This window comes from Pristis pectinata, chromosome 4 (assembly GCF_009764475.1).
Source record: "Pristis pectinata isolate sPriPec2 chromosome 4, sPriPec2.1.pri, whole genome shotgun sequence".
In the NCBI taxonomy this organism is placed as follows: Eukaryota; Metazoa; Chordata; class Chondrichthyes; order Rhinopristiformes; family Pristidae; genus Pristis; species Pristis pectinata.
This window is the reverse complement of record NC_067408.1, coordinates 31,111,745-31,130,659: the sequence shown is the minus strand read 5'-3', so window position 1 is coordinate 31,130,659 and position 18,915 is coordinate 31,111,745. Positions and strand designations below refer to the sequence as shown.

At 39.4% G+C, this 18,915-nt stretch overlaps 1 protein-coding gene across 1 annotated transcript in view; it reads left to right on the top strand.

Moving 5' to 3' along the window:
* The window catches only part of puraa (purine-rich element binding protein Aa), a 28,767-nt gene extending 22,190 nt beyond the window's left edge, over positions 1-6,577 (top strand). The window contains exon 3 of the transcript XR_007956258.1: positions 5,839-6,577. The gene's annotated coding sequence lies outside the window, so the exon portion shown is untranslated. The remainder of the gene's footprint in view (positions 1-5,838) is intronic.
* Positions 6,578-18,915: the final 12,338 nt, after the last annotated feature.

Genomic DNA, 18,915 nt, shown 5'->3' with positions numbered 1-18,915 from the left:
TCTAAAAGCGTTAATGTGTTGTTTGAGAATTGAGTTGATTTTTGATGGCACTTGAATATCTGGAGCTTGGGAACTGTTGAAAAGCAAGAGCACTTGCAAGGAAGCAATAATGCCATGATAAGTGCACAGGTGGCTTTGAAGTTTTAGCCCTTCAACAGCATTTTTCAGTATATTGTATTTTCTTGTCCATGACTTGAACATTGTATGCCTGTCTACCTTAACCCCTGACTCCAGTCAGCTTGTGAGATGTCATTGCTTAGTTGCAGTATTACCTAAAAGTTGTTATTACTAAAGGTGTAGATTTGTTGATACTGTAGAGCAAAATTCTGTGACATCTTTGTGGTGAATTATGATCTGTCAACTGTGAGGAATGTTGAGTTCTCATGGATGAAACTGAAACAATTTTAGGTATTTTGTTAGAAAGCCTAATGGCAAGATTAAGTGTCAAATGTGATAGCCTAACCAAGCATAATTCTCTCAATGCAGCAAAATTAAAATCATAGATTATACAACTTCAAAAGGAACATGCATTCATTTGTGGTTTAAAAAGACACTGAGTTAAATTTCGGGTAAAAATATTAACAGCGCAGCTACATTGGTGCTAGATGCAGCTAGATTTGTATGTCTGTTTATACAATTGTTGAAACTCATTGAGTGCCAAATGATTTGAAAGACAGGGTTATCACTAGGTTAATAGATTGTTTACCAATCTGTCCAAATCTAGGTGCATCAATTGTATTCTGAGTAAATATGAGCTGTTGAAAAATATGAACGTGTTTAAATTGTTTTAAGTTAGATTAGCAAAAGCACTGTATTTAGGTAATTATTTTATATGCTGGAAATGGACAAAGTTGATCAACATTTAAAACTGACATTTAGTTTGTTTTATATGCACCTTGTATTAGAATTTAATTTACATTCATTTCTATGTTCCATATAGTTTCAGCATTAATTATGTTAGTGTTATAAAGTGTTCCTTAATCATTTTATAGCCCATAATTTTTAATGAAGTATTGAATACAGAAAACCTAGATCAAACTGTACTTGGAAAGTGCAATAATTTGGCAAACAATGTTTTAAAATAAAAGTTATTCAAAATGCAACCAAATGAAGTGAGTTGATGAAATTTAAGAGATGAGCCTTGATAAACTGAATAGATATTCTCATCCTTGAGATTTAACTGCAAAGCACCATGATTCATATGTTGCTTTAAACTGGTAAAGCTGGGTACGAAGAGTTAGCTCACAGTTAGCCAGGATATAATTGATGGCAGGTCAGACTCTGGGGTTTTATAGAATACTGCACTTCCCATGTTCCCAACTGTAGAACCAGTATGTGCTGAAGAACTAGAACTCCAGACATATTCTTGTAATTAAGATGGGAATTTAGATTACAAGGAGTCAATGGAGTTCCACTGATAGGTTTTCAAAGAATCACTAAGATGCACAAGCGTTGGAAGAATGCACTTTTAGACAAGAGACTGCGGAGAATTTACTAGCATTTTATTTGCAGTGTCAGAGATGGGAAGAGTTGCTGAATGGTTCATATGTGATTCTCTGTGTTATATCTTTTGAAAGGCATAATCTAAATGAGAATTTGAATCTTTGTTCTGGGATTCAATTCTCACTTTATAAGAGTTGAATTCAAAGTTAGGACACCTTAATTTGTATAAGTAGAAATCTTTGCAACTGAAAGTCAACAATAACATCACTATCTTGATAGAGTAAATTAAAAACAGGTTTGGTTATTTGTCAAGGTTATAATTTTATTTACTTATTAATCTTAAAGATTCTTAATTATTGAATATATATTGTAAAGCAAGTGGTGGAGGTTGCATAGGAGTCTGAAGCACTTGCAACCAGAAATGCCAAGAGGATGATGCATTTTGGCTTCCCATAGTCATCAGAAAAGCCAGTCTTCAGTTAATTTCACTTCACGTGATATTTTGAAAAGTCCTGAGTACACTGCAAAGCCTATGGTGCCATCAGCAACCAGGCTGTAATGTTGAATTCAAGTGCTCCAAAAGTAACCATGCTTTCAGCTATTGCAGCAACACCTAACGCATACCAAAGAGTGGAAAGTTACCCAGAAGTAACTTGCCCACCACAAACAGGACACATCCAACCTGGCCTCTCACCATATTCTTATTTCATCTGCTGACTAATAGAAGGATTCACTGAAAATGTTATAAAGGGGTACTTAAACGAGCAGGTTGTTATGTCCTCCCATGGCTGTTGGGCTTCTGACCTGATTACAGCCTAGATACAAGCGTGCTGAATTTTGAACATGAAGTGAGAATGAGAAAGGAGTATTTGGCTTGATTATAGCATCAAGGGGCCCTAGTAAAATTGAAGTCAATGGGAATCACATAACGACTCTGTGGATGCTCTGGCCTTAATATGGAGGAAGGTGGTTATGATTATTGAAGTCAATAATTTCTTTTCAGTCCCAGGACCCTTGGAGGAGTTTCACAGCAATGATTTGTTTATAGATCCAACCATCTTCAGCTGCTGCAGCAATGATTTGTTTGGCCCATTTAAAAAAAAAATCACCAACTCAGAGAACGTTTGCTGATTGCATGAGGTTCATTTCAATGTGCAGAAGTCCATACCCCCATATTATATTGTAGAATGGTTGGACAACATTCAGGCTAGGGGTGATATGACATATACTATTCACACCACACAAGTGTCAGGCAATGGCCATCCTGAACGAGAGAAAATCTAACCATCTTCTCTTGATATTCCAAAACTGGCTGTGCCTTTAGCCATGATATTTCCAGTACAGCTCTCGCATTCAGCATGTACCTGACAGAGGGTACAGTGAACAATTGCCCATATTCCCTAACATCAACATCCTGGATATTACCATTCACTAGAAACCTGGTCTCACGTGCACTGTGACAATAGGAACATGTTAGAGGCTTCATATTTTGTGGCAAAACTCTCCTCCCAAACTCTTTCCTTCATCTACAAGACACTGGTCCAGAACATAATGAAATACTCCCCACTTGCTAGGATGAGTGCAGCTCCAACAATGGTCCAGAAGTTCCAGGAAAAAGTAACCCACTTGATTACCTCCCATTCACCATTATAAATGTTTTCAAGAGCAGTAGACATGTAGAAACACCACCACAAGCTTTCCTCCTGAAGTGTCAAACTAGATTCTGTGCTCAAGGCTTGAGCAATGTCTTGAACCTGAACCTATTCAGAGGCAGAAGTCCCAACAGTGAGTCACAGTCAGCATTTGTTATTCCTAGATATTCAACAGCACCTTCCAAACCAATGACATCATCACCTAGAATGACAAGGTTTAGACAACGGGGACTTGGGAATGCCATGTTCTCCTGTTCTGTTCCAAATCACAGCTATCCAGACTTCAAAATATGTCCCAACTTTATCATTGCTGGATCATAAGTCTGGAATTCCCTACCTGACAGCACAATGGACTCCACCCAATGCTTTCTTTATTTTCTGTATCAGTTTCCATCCATGACTGACCAGCCTCTGTCTCAAAACAACCCCATCCTCCATCTTCCACATTTCACTTGGTTCCACATTTCATCTACCAGCCCATCTCACTCCTCCTTTTCACCTCTTAATACTGGCTATCTTTCCTCTACACTCTCAGTCCTGATGCAGGGTCTCAACCTGAAACATCAACCATCCCTTTGCCTACGCACATGCTGTCTGACCCACTAAGTTCCTCCAGCACAATGGACTTTCAGTGATGCAAGAAGTTAGAGTACGGCAACAAACCCTGGCTTTCCAATGATGAATTTAAAAAAAAAGGACCCAAACTTGAAAAATTATGAAACTGTCGCATCCAACAGAATGTGTTAAACTCATAAGTCTCCTTGCTTTCGGGGCAAGTAGGTATGGGCAATAAATACCAGCATTTCGGGTAGTGCTTGCAGCCTATGAACAAATGATTTATTATTTTAAAAAAAACAGCAGGCTAAAACATCATCACAGAATACTACATTTTGAGCATGAAAATATATAAATTGCTCAAGTGTTTTAATTTACTGATCCTGCATTTATAAATGTGTGATGAATTTTGAGGAATTTTGGTGTTGTGTGTGACTTTAACTATCCATTTTGCTGCAAAGTGTGCAGAAGGAGTCAGTTTGATAGCTACACCGTGTCATATATCTGAACTTCACCTTTCTGACCAAATGTATATTTTTATCTAATTTCCTAAATTATTCTAAACAAGCTATTCCTCTGAAGGAAGGATGCTAAAATGATCTTGTTAATATTGGGCATTATGATGCTTAGTTTTAAAAAGATGTTAGAATAGTTTTCTTCTTGTTGATTTTGGTAGGTGCTGGGAAAGCCTGGCAAGAGTGATACAAAGGTGCTGAGGCAGAAAGTTTAGATTTATTTCATTTCTTTCCTGATACCTAGATGTATAACAGACCCTAGGGTGAATCAGCTTCTTGTGAAGCAGGTGTTTCTCCCCCCCACACACACACACAACCCCACCACCCCCCCCCCCATTTGAAGCTCGCTCTTTAAGACTATTTTGGGGTATCTCTAAATAAATATTCTTACTACTTTGTTTCTGTATTGCTGCAAATATTCAAGCATTTCTTCAAGATTCTCCAAAAATTTTATATGTACGAAAAGGAGCCCAGCAGTTTTATCTGAAGATCCTCAGAGATTTGTGAAAATGAAACTGGTTCACTATATTAGACAGCATATCCAAGGCACAGAACATTCCTGCAATCCCTTCCCTGAAGAACACCAACAGTACATTCTTTTTCTCAGACTGAAATACATCAAGGGCTTGGGGTCAGTCCTCTATAGTCCTCAATGAAGAATCCAAGAAAAAAATAAATGACTTCTTTGATGTTAGTTGGAACTGTAATGTTGTCCACACTGCCTGAGGAAAGCTTTACTAGCCCTTCCAAGCTAGTTCATCAGTCAACCATAGAGATATTGTAAAGTCAAATACAGAAAACCCCATGATATAAATAGCTTCATTAGATTCAGGATTGACTATTGAGTTAAATGAAAAGGGATACCAAAATATTGCTGTTTAGGCATTTAATTGAAGAATCAAGATTTGCCTTAGAAGTTTGAGCTTTATCTGCCAAAATATAGTAGATTCCCCCATTTTCATTTGGAAGATTTCAAAGAGTTGCTTTGAGCCAGCAAAATCGTTGAGACCTATAAGTAATTTGGCTGGAGCAGACTGGACAACCAAGACAACTGAATTAGGACACCATCCAAAGCTGGTACCAATTGCCTTTCTGAAGCAAAGGTTGAAATCGAGGCTTGTAGTCTTTGGGTCAAAGCATATCTCCATAATGATATTTGAGTCAAATCGTTTCATGATGGACGATTTCAAAGAAGGGTGATATTCATCCAAGAACTTTCCAGAGTAAAGCCTTTGATGATGGGTCTGTTTCAGTGAAACAATTCCTCATAAGAGAATGGATTCCAGAGGATACAGAGAACTTCTAATGTTGCGTGTAGTCCGTGTATTTTGACTGAGCAGAGGTGACTAAGTCAAAGACCTACCTGGATTCATGAGTGTTAGTTAGGGCAACTGTAGATCCAAGGTCAGAGGTTCCTCTTGATGACACCTTTCTGACCAAGGTTGGAACAGCAATGGAAGACTTGATAGCAGATGTTGCAGCATTATGCAGTACCAGGGCTGCCTCCAACATCTGCTGAGGTTACTGCAATACCATGTATTACCAGAGTCTTCACGGGTTTTGAGGCAAGAACTGATTTCATTGGTTTGAAACAATCGATGGTACAACCAATTACAGTTTCTTCTGGTGCTAGATGAATCTCTCTGACCCGGAGTGTTTGTGCTTCATTTTAGGTTTGGACTGAAGACAGACTCCTGGTGAGTTCAGGTGCATCCTGCAAAAACTTCTTGTGTTCAGAAAAGTCCACAACAGAATGTGCAATGTTTGAAGCCTGGTCTATGAATGTAGTGGAGTACTTTTAATTGAAAAAAAATCAACACAGAAACAAAGGATCCAAAACTTCACAAGTTGGAATAATCAGATTCCAAGGCAGAAAAGATTTAGAACTGATCGTACTGAGAAAGTAAAATCTTCCATCTGAAAAGGAAAAGAAAACTGAAAATTCTCTTGCAAGCTGGGTTTTATATAGCATTGAAAATGAAATATCATGTGACTTTATAGTATAAAACTCTTGGACAAATTCAGTCCCATCTTTCTCCACTGTAAAATGACGATACAAACTATTTGCCTGATAAATTAAAAAATGCATAATTTTCCAGTGCCATTCATTTCATTGCAAAATGTGCAATTTTGCAGCCCTTAAACTTGATTAAGATGTTGTTTACTGGAAATATTCCACGTAAGATGGTTAAGGAACGTAATCTATTGAACAACATAGTTTTAATAAACACAAGTTTGAAAGATTTGGGCAAAACAAATAGTTTTTTTTAAAAAAACATCCTCATGCTTTTCAAAGTGGAATAATGAAGAATGGCTTGGATATCTCATCGCTTTCTCTTGTATCAATTGTTTCTCTATCATAATGACCAACAAACCTGCCTTTTACATAAGACATGCACCTCCATTAGCTAGGTTGGATTCATTTTTATTTTCCTCTGCTACCACTGAATGATTAACTTTACTCTTAGGTGGTGGTCCAACAAGCTAGCCATTTTTACAACTTTTAAAAGACATTTAAACATGACATTTGAGACTGCAATATGCAGGTAGACCGGGAAAATCAGGTTGGTAGTGGACCCCAAGAAAAGGAATTTATGGAATGTCTACAAGATGGCTTTTTAGAGCAGCTTGTGGTAGAGCCCACTAGAGAACAGGCAGTTCTTGGTTTGGTGTTGTGTAATGAGGCAGACTTGATTAGGGAGCTTAAAATGAATAAACCCTTAAGAGCAGTGACCATAATGAGATATAATTTACCCTGCAGTTTGAGAGGGAGAAGCTGAAATCAGGTATAACGGTACCATTGAGGCATGAGGGAGGAGCTCCACTAACTTTACCAGGAAAGTTAGTGGAGCAGCAATGGCAAGATTTTCTGGGAGTAATTCAAGAGACACAGCAAAATTCCATTCCAAAGAAGAAGGGGAGGATTAGGCAACCATGGCTGACAAGGGAAGTCAGCGACAACATAAAAGCCAAAGAGAAGGTAGACAATATGGCAAAGATTAGTGGGAAGCCAGAGGACTGGAAAGTCTTTAAAAACCAACAGGACAACTAAAAGCAAAAAGGGGGAAGAAATGAAATATGAGGGTAAACTAGCCAATATTATAAAAGAAGATTGCAGAAGTTTTTTTAGATACACAGGCAGTAAGAGAGAGGCAAGAGTGGACATTGGACCACTGGAAAATGATGCTGGAGAAGGAGCAATGGAGAACAAAGAAATGGTGGAGGAACTGAATAGGCACTTTGCATCAGTCTTCACAGTGAAAGACACCAGTAACGTGCCAGAAATTCGAGAGTCAGGGGCAGAGGTGAGTGTAGTGGCCATTACTAAGGAGAAGGTGCTGGGGAAGCTGAAAGACCTGAAGGTGGATAAATCATCTGGGCCAAGTGGACCACACCCCAGAGTTCTGAAAGAAATAGCTGAAGAGATTGTGGAGGCATTAGTAGTGATCTATCAAAAATCACTGGGGTCAGGGAGTGTCCCAGAGGACTGGAAAAAAAATCACAGATATAACACCCCTGTATAAGTAGGGAGGGAGGCAAAATACAGGAAATTATAGACCAATTGGCCTGACCTCAATGTTTGTTGAGATTTTAGAGTCCATTATTAAGGATGAAATTTTGGAGTACTTGGAAATACATGATAAAATAGGACAAAGCACGCACAGTTTCGTTAAGGGGGGATTTTGCCTGACAAATCTGTTAGAATCCTTTGAGGAGGTTACAAGCAGTTTAGACACTTTGGTAGGAAGAATAAAGGTGTGGACTATCTTCTAAATGGGGAGAGAATTCAGAAATCAGAGACGCAAAGTGACTTGGAAGTCCTAGTTCAGGATTCCCTCAAGGTTAACTTGCAGGTTGAGTCGGTAGTAAGGAAGGCAAATTTTGACAGGACTAGAATATAAAAGCAAGGATGTAGTGCTGAGGCTTTAAGGCATTGGTCAGATATGATTTGGAATATTGTGAGCAATTTTGGACCCTGAATCTAAGGAAAGATGTGCTGGCCCGGAAGACGGTCTATAGGAGGTTCACAAGAATGATCTTGGGAATGAAAAGCTTAACATAGGAGCGTTTGATAGCTCTGGACCTGTACTCTATGAAATTCAGAAGGGTGGAGGGGTGGGGGGAAGAATGTCATTGAAAACTACTGAATACTGAAAGGCCTGGATAGAGTGGATGCAGAGAGTATGTTTCTATTAGTAGGAGAGTCTGGGATCAGAGGGTACAGCCTCAAAATAAAGGGATATCCCTTTAGAACTGAGATGAGGGGGAATTTCTTCAGCCAGAGAGTAGTGAATCTGAGGAATTCATTGCCACAGAGGGCGTGGTGGCCAAGTCATTGGGTGTATTTAAGGCAGAGATCGATAGATTCTTGATTGGTAAGGGGGTGAAGGGTTACAAGGAGGAGGCGGGAGAATGAGGTTGAGAAAAAAAAAGTCAGCCTCGATTGAATGACGGAGCAGACACAATTAGCCAAATGGCCTAATCCTGCTCTATTGGTCTATTTAGACAGATACATAGATAGGAAAGGTTTAGAGGGTTATGGACCAAACATAGGCAAATAGGACTAGCTCAGACAAGCACCTTGGCTAGCATGTACGAGTTGGACCAAAGAGCTTGTTTCTGTGGACTCGATATTTCATTAAAGGCTAACCAAATTGGTACAACTTCTAGATTTAGAGTCTGACTGCTTAAGATAGTTGGCCAGCTTTAGTTTGATTTATTGCTAGACATATTGTATGTTAGCATTGGCAGCAGAGTGTTTAAAAGACATGTTACAAGCTTGTAGGGCTATCAAACCTTTGGTATTTCTTTTCATTTACTCCTCCTATGGATGTTGGCTCCTTACTGAAGTATGCTAGAATCTCTGCCAGCTATTCTTATTTTCTCTAAACTCACTCTCAAGATTTATGTGAAAGTTTTGATATTATTTACAATATTCTATTCAAATGCAGTGGACATCATTGCTGAGCCCAACATCGCATATGTTGCAATTTCAATAAAGGGTGATGTCTGTGAAGAGCAGGAATAACAGTTGATTTTCCCACAATGATATACCTCAGTACTGAATACATTTAGCAACTGAGCATTCACATCAATCACCCTTGGGGGAGAAAACTCAAATCCCACTTCAACTATGTCAAAAATGGCTGATGCTTTATCCCAAGATGATGCTCCTGGTTCTGTGGTCACTAGCCTAACGAAACAGCCTCTCAGAATTTATCCTGTCAGTCCTTCGCAGGATCTTTTTCAGCTGCTGCTCTTCTAAACTCTGGAAATTATAGCTAAATTCACCTTGATCTCATCTCATTTACAAAGCACTTATCCAATCAATCACTTGAAATTGTTGCATTTTCTCTTAGGCTTTCTTGAGTACAAAGAGCAAATCTGCACACAGATGTAGAGTGACCAAAGCCCCATATATTTGCAGCAAAACTTCCTTACTTTTGTAATCCAGCCCCCTTTCTATAAACCTCACTATATTATTTGGCTTCCTAATTGCTCGCTATATCTGCATGTTAGTGCTCCATAGAAAACTTCAGTCTTGCAGAACACCAACATTTGATGGCTTTTCACCATTTAAAAAAAATTATGTACTTCTTACCATGTGAACAACTGTAAATTTTCCAATGTTACAGCCCCTCTACCACTGGCTTTGCATCCTCCTCAAAACTTGCTTTCCCTCTAATCTTCATCATGTTTGAAAATTTGGATATACTGTATTACTCTTGGTTCCTTCAACTTTGTCATTAATTTAGTGTGTAAATAGCTGGAGCCCGAGCAGTAATTGTTGTGCCATGCCAATTAACAATTAACCAAACTGAAGATGACAAATTTATTCTAAATCTGTCTGTTAACTATTCCTCTATCAACACCAGTATAATTTCCCAGTCTCATAAGCTCTTATTTTGAGTGTAACTTTTTTGTGGCCACTTTTTGAAAACACAATTTTGCTACCACCTCTAATTCCTGTTTATCTATTCTGTTAGTTAAATCACAAAATAAAATTTTTCAATTTCCCTTTGAAACCATGTTGAGGCAAACAAATCGTAAATTTGGATGTGCCCTATTACGACTCTTTAAAACAAAAAGGCACCTTCTGATTTCCTATGACAGTCATCAGGCTAACCAATCCCATTTTCTTTCTTCCTTCCCCTTCCTTGAATAGCAGTGTTACATTTGTTACCTTTTAATCCACTATTTCTGCAACCACCTCATTTCAAACCCTTGGATCTAAACTCCAGGGGATGTATTAAGTCTAATGAATGCTCCAGTACTTTCTCTTAATAACATTAATTGCTTTTAGTTACTCACTTCCATTAGACCATTGTTTCCTCTAGCATTTCTGGTACAGTAATTTTGTTTTTTTTGAAGACGTACTGAATGTTTGCTTAATGTCTCAGCCACAACTCTGCTTTATCTTATCCCCAAAGCACCCATATTTTCTTTTGATACTTTTCCTTTATATATCCTTTCTTACAGCTTGGTTTTATTATTTCATGCTGCTCAACATTCATTGTATTTTTCTTTTTATCAGGTTTTTCAGAATCCAACAAAGCATGACCTGTACCTCCTAATCCTCAATTTTACTACTGCTGATGATGTTGTATTAGATTAAAAAGAGATTTACAATCTCCATAGATGGCTACAGATAGGTCATTTTTTCATTAGGGATTTTATTTCTCATTGTGAAGTATATTCATTGAGCACAATGAAATATTTCTTTAAAAGTTTTTCATTTCTTATCTATTGTCAGACCTTTAAATCTACTTTCCTAACTTGACTTAGCCAACTGTTTCTTTAGAGTTAGACAATTGGCTGTAAGTTTAAAGACTATTATTATATTTTTAATGCAAGTACATCACTCTCAAGACTAATGAATTTCTGTCAAATAAGATCATAGTACTAAAGGGTTCCTTATTATAAGACTACTCTCTTTCATAGTACAAGACAAGATCTAAAATTTCTTGATTAGTTCCACAAAATATCCTTTCAGAAAATGGTCTGAAATGTTTTGTCGTGTTGCCAAAAGTCCCAAATTGAGATCAATACATTTTGGACAAATTTAGGGCAAAGACAATGTGCTTCTGTTGCTCCCTTGATCCATGGAATTCCCAGAACTTTGGTTATTTTATAGCTTGGAAAAATGTTGGTTCCATGTAAGTGTACCAAAATTGCATGTATAAGGTGTGTATTTCATTCCAGGCTAAATGAACATTCCCTCAGTTTGTCTGTAAAGATCTGATGTGAAATAAATTTGAATGGTTATGACCCAATTTCTAGCTATGGACAGGGCAGTTTGTATATGAAAAATATGGTCCAATTTAACATGCAATTACTTAACTGAAACTGCTGGATCCTCAAAATGAAATTTTTATTATTTAGGGTAAATAATTGCTCAATTTATTGAATACAAAATTCACAAAAAGCAGCATTTCAAACATATACTAAATATTGGAGTATCCATAAAACTGAATGCTGTGATTTTAATTTTAAAATGTTTGAAATATTAACTTAAGGCAAGTTAGATTTTCCTCATTATTTTAAAGAAAGTTGCATGGAACTTTACCTTCCATTTCTTAAGTTCAGTGCCTAGTAATGTCCACTTTACATTTTTTGTTAAATCAGCTCTGATTAGCCAGCTCACTTCCTACCTTTGTTGTTTCCTTTGTTTCAGTTTAGGACCCTGGATTGAACTACTGCACTTTCCATCTTAAGAAGGATTATATCACTCTTCCCTAAAAGATCCTGCAAAACAGCATTAACTAACCCCTTCTCGTTGTGCAATACTCAGTCTGTTCTCTAGTTGGCTCCTCGATGTACTGGTTTTAAAAAAAGATCATCCTATACACACATCAGAAATTCATCCTTCATAGTATTATTATCAATTTGGTTTGACCTGCCTATATGTAGACTAAAGTCATCCATGATTACTTTGGAATATCCTTATTACATGCATCTCTACTGTTCATTTTCATCGCCAAACCTCAAGAAAGATGTATTGACTTGAAAGCAGTACAGATTCATCAAATTGATTCCATAGAATACAGGGTTAAATTATGAAGACATTAAATAGCTTATTTTGATCACCTCTCAATCTTCCAAATTCCAGGGAATATAACTCTAAATTTGAGTTATATTCCCTGGAATTTGGAAGATTGAGAGGTGATCAAAATAATCTATTTAATGTGATTAACAGAATCAATATAGAGAACCTACTTCCTCTGATGAGGGAATCCAGAACAAGGAGGTATTATCTTAAAATTAGAGGTTAGGACATTTAGGAAAGGTGTCAGAAAGTGCAGTTTTCATATAAAGGGTGTTGGAAATTGCTTTCCCATTTGTACGTTTGTGAGAAGGGAGTCATTTTGGAAGTTTTGGGACAAAAGCTAATAGATTTATTGTAGGTAAAGGATACCAACTGATTGTGGAACAAACCAATATGAATTTGAGTTCCAGATCAATCATGAACTAATTGAGTGGTTGAACAGGTTTGTAGGGCTAGATGAACTCCTCTTTCTTTGTGAGTTTTACACTTGTACAGAGAATGGAGTGTCGAAAAGAAACTTAAACATAGCCAGCTTAAAGAAGTTTAGACTTTGTTCATGTAATTTTTTTTTGAAAAAAGTCAAGTAACAGGAGTAGTTGGATGTAAAGTGATTACAGTTGATTTAAAAAGTTGATAGAATATAAAAGAGAATTTGCATGCGCTTGTTAACCAATAATATAAAGAATACATTGTGCATAAACAAAATTTGATTCTGATCTGGTTTCTCCAAGTTTGAACTGGCATATGCTGATTGCCCTTGCAGTGTATAATTTTTATTTTGTGTTTACAATTTGCTTGACAATTTACTCATTAAGTGAAAATTGATGTTTTTAAAGTGACAAATTTCATTTCAAGTCAAGAAACATTTTTTGAATAATTTTGGGTGCAAATTTGACCCACACATTTAAAACTATTCACTTGTTCAACACTATAAAAGTATGTAAGTTAACTTGATTAATGTACCAAATTTAAGCTCATAATGTTATTTCTTGATGCAGAATGATGACCATTTTTTTGGTGGCAGGCATTGGGGGACTGACAGTGTTTTCTTCTTGCAAAATACACTTCTGTGACTTTCATTTTATTCTTTTTGGAGAAATGATTGATTAATACTATTTTTTCTGTCTTTTAAATAAAAAAAGAACCTTATAGCAAAGGCGTGAGAGCTTTGGGTGATTGAAGGTTTTGATAAAGTCATTTCATTTTTTTGTTTCTACAAGTCTTTGTGCTCTTTTAACTCAGTTTTGAAATTAGCAGGTTGGTTACTCTTTAAATTTCCACCAATAATGAACAAAATGATCAAAGTAAAATCACTATCCTGAGGAGAAAAGCAAGAAATATAGTGTGGGTATTCTAAAGCGTAGGACAGAAATAGCCAAAAACATGATGACTGATGTCGGAGTGAATAAGAGCCGGAAAGTGTCAAAATTAGTGAAACACGTGCCTGGAGAGCTGAAAGAACATAAGAAATAGGAGTAGGAGTAGGCCATCTGGCCTGTCGAGCTTGCTCTGCCATTCAATAAGATCATGGCTGATCTGGCCATGGACTCAGATCCACCTGTCTGCCTTTTCCCCATAACCCTTAATTCCCCTACTATGCAAAAATCTATCTAACTGTGTCTTATACATATTTAATGAGGTAGCCCCTACTGCTTCCCTTAGCAGAGAATTCCACAAGAGGTTGTCAAGAAAGCAGGAATTAAAACAATGAGATTTTAAGATTTGAGGTATTGAAATGGAAGCTTGTGTAGGCTGTACAGGACTTTGAGAGATTTAAAAAAATAGGCATCAGAGTTTTGATGGATATCAAATGTACAGGGATTAGAAAATGGAGGGCCAACCAAGAGAGCACCAGAACAGTTAGAACTAGAAGTGATAAAGATACAACTATGCTTGAAATTGGAAAAAACAAAATCAAAAGCTTTGGGGAAAAAAAAGAAAAAGTTGTTAAATAGATTGCTCTTTCAAAGAGCCAGCCCAGTCAGGATCTCCTCTGCAGCATCCTTCATCCTTCTCACAGTCAGCCTTCAGGAAACTCCTAACAACTCCAATCCAAAATCTAAGGTAAATTGGCTGTCAACAGTTTTTTTTCCCCAGCAAACTTTGCTTCCACTATTTTCCTGACAAATAATTGAATGTGTATGAACAACACAGTTATCTACTGTGAGATATATGTTAAGCAGTCTCTGTAGGTAGGTTCAACCTTCTGAGTGAAAAGGTGATTTTAGGATCCAGTCTATTATTTAAGTACTTGAAACAATACAAACTGGCAGGGCATTGAAAAGGAAGTAATTCATAGTCAGGGTCCATCTGCTTGCTCGAGTGAAAGTTGTATATGAAAAAAACATGGCTCTGTTTCCAAGAAAAGTCTGGGTTTTATCATGTTTGCTTCTAAATGACCATTGAACTACCTTGTCACAAGCTCAGTTGCGGTTTATGAGACATTGATGGTAGCAACTGCTGGAGGAACTCACTGGCTCGAGCAGCATCTGTGGTGGGAAAAAGGAATTGTCAACTTTGAATCGAGACCTTGCATCGGGACTGAGTGTAGAGGGAAGATAGCCACTTTAAAGAGGAGAGGGGGAGGGGTGGAACAGGGGCCAGTAGATGATAGGTGGACTGAGGAGGGGTGAGGAATGATAGGTAGAAGGAACCAAGTGAAGGAGGGAGAGGGGTGAAGTTGGGAGACAGAGGCAGGGGGGTAATAGGTGGAAGCAGACAAGGAAAAAGAAACAAAAAGAAGGGGAAGGTGAAGACGAGGCTGGAGGGTGATAGGTGGAGACATAAAACCTACAAGTGCTGGAATGGGATAAGCAAGGGAAGTGAAGGGAAATGGGAGAGATGAAGGGCAGGTGGAAACAGATTTGGTGGGGGGGGGGGTGGTGGTCCAGTGGGTGAAGTGTATGGGTAGTACATAGATGGAACCAGGGGGAAGAGGGGGCAAAAATGGGAGGAACAAAGGTGGATTGGAAGGGGGGGGTTGAAAAAAAACATAGGAAGGTAAGAGTCACCTGAAATTGGAAAATTCAAATGTTCATACCATTGGGTTGTAGACTACCCAGGCAGAATATGATGTGTTATTCTTCTAGTTTGCATTTGGACTCACCTTGACAGTGGGGAAGGTCGAGGATGGGCAGGTTGGTGTGGGAATGGGAAGGGAAGTTGAAATGGCATGCAACAGGGAGCTCGGCATAGCCATTGTGGACAGAGAGTGTGTGATCTGCCCACCAGTTGCCTAGTCTGCGCTTGGTCTTGCTGATGTAGAGGAGGCCACATCAGGAGCACCAACTGCAGTAGGGGAGGTGCACATGCATCAATGCCTCATCTGGAAGGGCTGTTTTGATCCCTGGATAGTGGTGAGAGAGGAGCTGTAGGAACACCTAAGGTTGCAGGGGAAATTGCCGGGGGTCAAGTAAAGGTTGGTGGGGAGGAATTAATGGACCAGGGAGTAACAGAGAGCATGGTCCCTGTGGAACGTAACGAGGATTAGGGGAACTCTCTCTTTTGGAGGGAATGGGGTGAGAGCAGAAGTATAGGGATTGGAGGAAGTACGAGAGCGGGCTCCATCAGCGGCAGTAGAAGGGAAGCTACATTTCCTGAAATAGGTGGACGTTTCACATGTCCTGGAATGAAAGGCCTCATCTTTGAGAGCAGATGTGGCAGAGACAGAGAAACTGGGAGAAACGGATGGCATTCATCCATGATAGGTGGAGACAGAGAGATCCAGAAAAGGGAGAAGTGTCCAGAATGGTCTGTGAATACGGGAGAAGGGTGGAAGTTAGTAGCAAAGATGATAAAACTAGCGAGTTCCACGGCACCTGTGCAGTTGTCGCTGTAAGGGAGAAAGCATTGGGGAGTGGTACCAGGAAAAAGACCGGCATAGCTCGGTCCATGGCTACATCTTTGAATTGTTGGAAATGAGAGGAATAAAAGAGTTGTTCTGGATAAGAACGAGTTCTGCCAGGCAGATGAGAGTGTTGGTGGAGGGGAACTAATTGGATCCGTGTTGCAGAAAGAAGCGGAAAGTTCCAAGAGCTTCCGAATGGGGGATGGGGACGGTAGTGGCGGCCCGACGCACGTCTCTGTTGAATCCACGCTAACGTACACAGACGGGGCTGGTAACTCTTTATGGATTCGGTAACTTCTGGCGATAACCGACAATGTTTCTCCTCTAAATCTTGCTTTAACGTGGATGTTACTGGAAAGTACAAAGTTTAGCGGTTTTTCTTTTCAATTTCTTGGGTTTTGGGGGGACGTTTATGATCATTTAAGTATCACATAAGATAAAATCAATAGCAATTGAATACGTTGCGTTCGAAAGATTTGAAGGAATTGTACATAATGCACACCGGTTTGAGTAGCTAGTTTCTTGGATCAGATCAGTACTGCTCTTTGCTTTGTGCCTTTTGACATGGATTGCAGAAAAAAGTTGCCGATGCCTTCAGAGCGACAAGATGGTAGTGATCAGAGCCGTGGTGGGCTTCCGGGGGTGGTGCCGGGCGCTTTCTTTCAAACTGTTTGAACAGCTACGTTTTTTAATTACATGTTTGAGAATCAAAAAAGGTGAGAAAATCAGGTTATTTTGCGAATAGAGTAGTCGATGAAATCTGTACTTCGTCTGGTCGCTGGTGAGTAGAAATTCAGGACACAGAAAGAAGCCGGGCGGTCGGTTTGAGAACAATCGGAAGGGCCATGATTGGCCTGGACAAAACGAATATCCGAGCTCCTCAACTGACTATTATGAACGGGTGGAAACCAACGAAGACCCCAATTTGTCTTGGAATGTGCACATCTTCTTAGGAGCTACAAATCACAATCTACTATAGTTTATTTCAGTAGATTGTGTTTTTAAATGTAATCACCAAGTTGGTACCCATGTGCGCGCCGATCAAACGTAAACAGAATATAAGAATATAATCTGCAATCGTTCAATTCAAGGAACTAAATGTGATGGGGAAAATTCTGCTTTTAATTCCATTGCTTATAACTAAAATGCACAAGCAATCTAAAACGCTTCACCGGCTGGCAGCGACTATCCGAACACAACTCTACAACTTGGTTGGCAACCTGTAGATCTCCAGAATCCTCCAGTGTTAGATGGAGTCGTTGCGATGTTTGTCGAACTCCCTAACCTACCCTGACAAGGTCATAGCGTCGTTTCCCCCGCTGCAGTGAAACGCACGGAGTTTAACAGTTGGTGGAAGAATGTTGAACAACGGATTTCAGAGAACTGATTTTCGGCCTTCGTTTAACTGAAGGGAAGGTCAGGCTGCTCTGAGACTAGTTTCTCGGTGCTGATCATTTGCAAAGGAACAACTATTCCCCGTGACTTCTAGTCAGGAATTGGAAGGAAAACAGGGATGATGCCCAGTAAAGTTTCTTGATTTCTTCACCCTCCACCATTTAAAAAGAACATGCTAAGTTCCGACTATGGTTTGAAACAGTATTTACTGCAACGTATTGCAGCGATGTGGGGACGGATTCATTAAGAGTTTTTAAGAAAGTTTTTTTTAAATGAAGGGCTCTCAACAGCCTCAGTAACCATTCTGGACCCTTAAATGTATGTGTGGGAAAGTGATGCTCAGCGCGCAACTTTTCATCAACGTTGTTGTTAAACTGAAATAAAAACAGAAAATGCTGGGAACACTCGGTAGCTCAGGCCACATCTGTGGGAAGAGAAATAGAGTTAACCTTTCAGGTTGAAGACATTTGGTGAGAACTGGGAATGAGCCTACGAAAGAAGGTAGGAGTTGTGAAATGCAGAGCAGGAAGACATATCTAGCAGGTCAGGATGGGCATGTCCTCCACCCCCAGAGAGAAAAAGATAAAAACAAACAAACCAGCTGAATTAATAACACAGATAGACGACTGACACAGACAGAAAAAAAAATCAAGTTAACTGAAGTTGCAGAATTGAGTCCAGAGGTTGCAACATGTGCAGACGGAAGGTGGGGTGCCATTCCTCAAGCTTGCTTTGGGCCGCTGTAACAGTGTAGGTGGACACAGACCAACAGGCAGAGTGGAAGTGGGACGGAGAATTAACTTGACAGACAAGCGGAAGCTCAGGACTTAACCAGATGCAAAATGGTCACCCAATCTGCATTTGGTTTCTCCATTGTAGAGGAGACCATATTGTGAACACCAGATGTTGTACACTAGATTGAAGAAGTGCAAGTGAATCGCTGCTTCACCTGGAAAGACTGTTCGGATCCCTGGGTGGTGGGAAGGGAAGAGGTGAAAGGGCAAGCGCTTCGTCACCTGTGGTAGTAAGAGAAAGTGCTGTGGGGAGCGGGGTAGTTAATGGGAATGGGAGAGTGGACCAGGGAGTCAAAGGGAACAGTTCCTGTGAAATGCTGAGAGGAGAGGAAAGATGTGTCTGATGATAAGAGGCTCTTTGAAGGTGGTAGACATTGTGGAGAATGATCTGTTGAATGTGGAGGCTGGTGGGGTGGAAGGCGAGGACCAAGGAATCCTAACCTTGTTCTGGAGGAGAGCAGAGGCACAGGAAATGGACGAGAATAGGATCAACGGCTTTGTTAACAATGGTAGAGGAGAAGCCATGGCTCAGGAAGAGGGAAGACATTTCAGTGGCACCTGTACGGAAAGTGTCATTATCAGAGCAAATACAACGGAGACAATGAATCTGCCAGGGCAGTCTTGCCCGTGGATTTTGGGCAGGAGATAGAAGCGGGCTGTGCAGGAC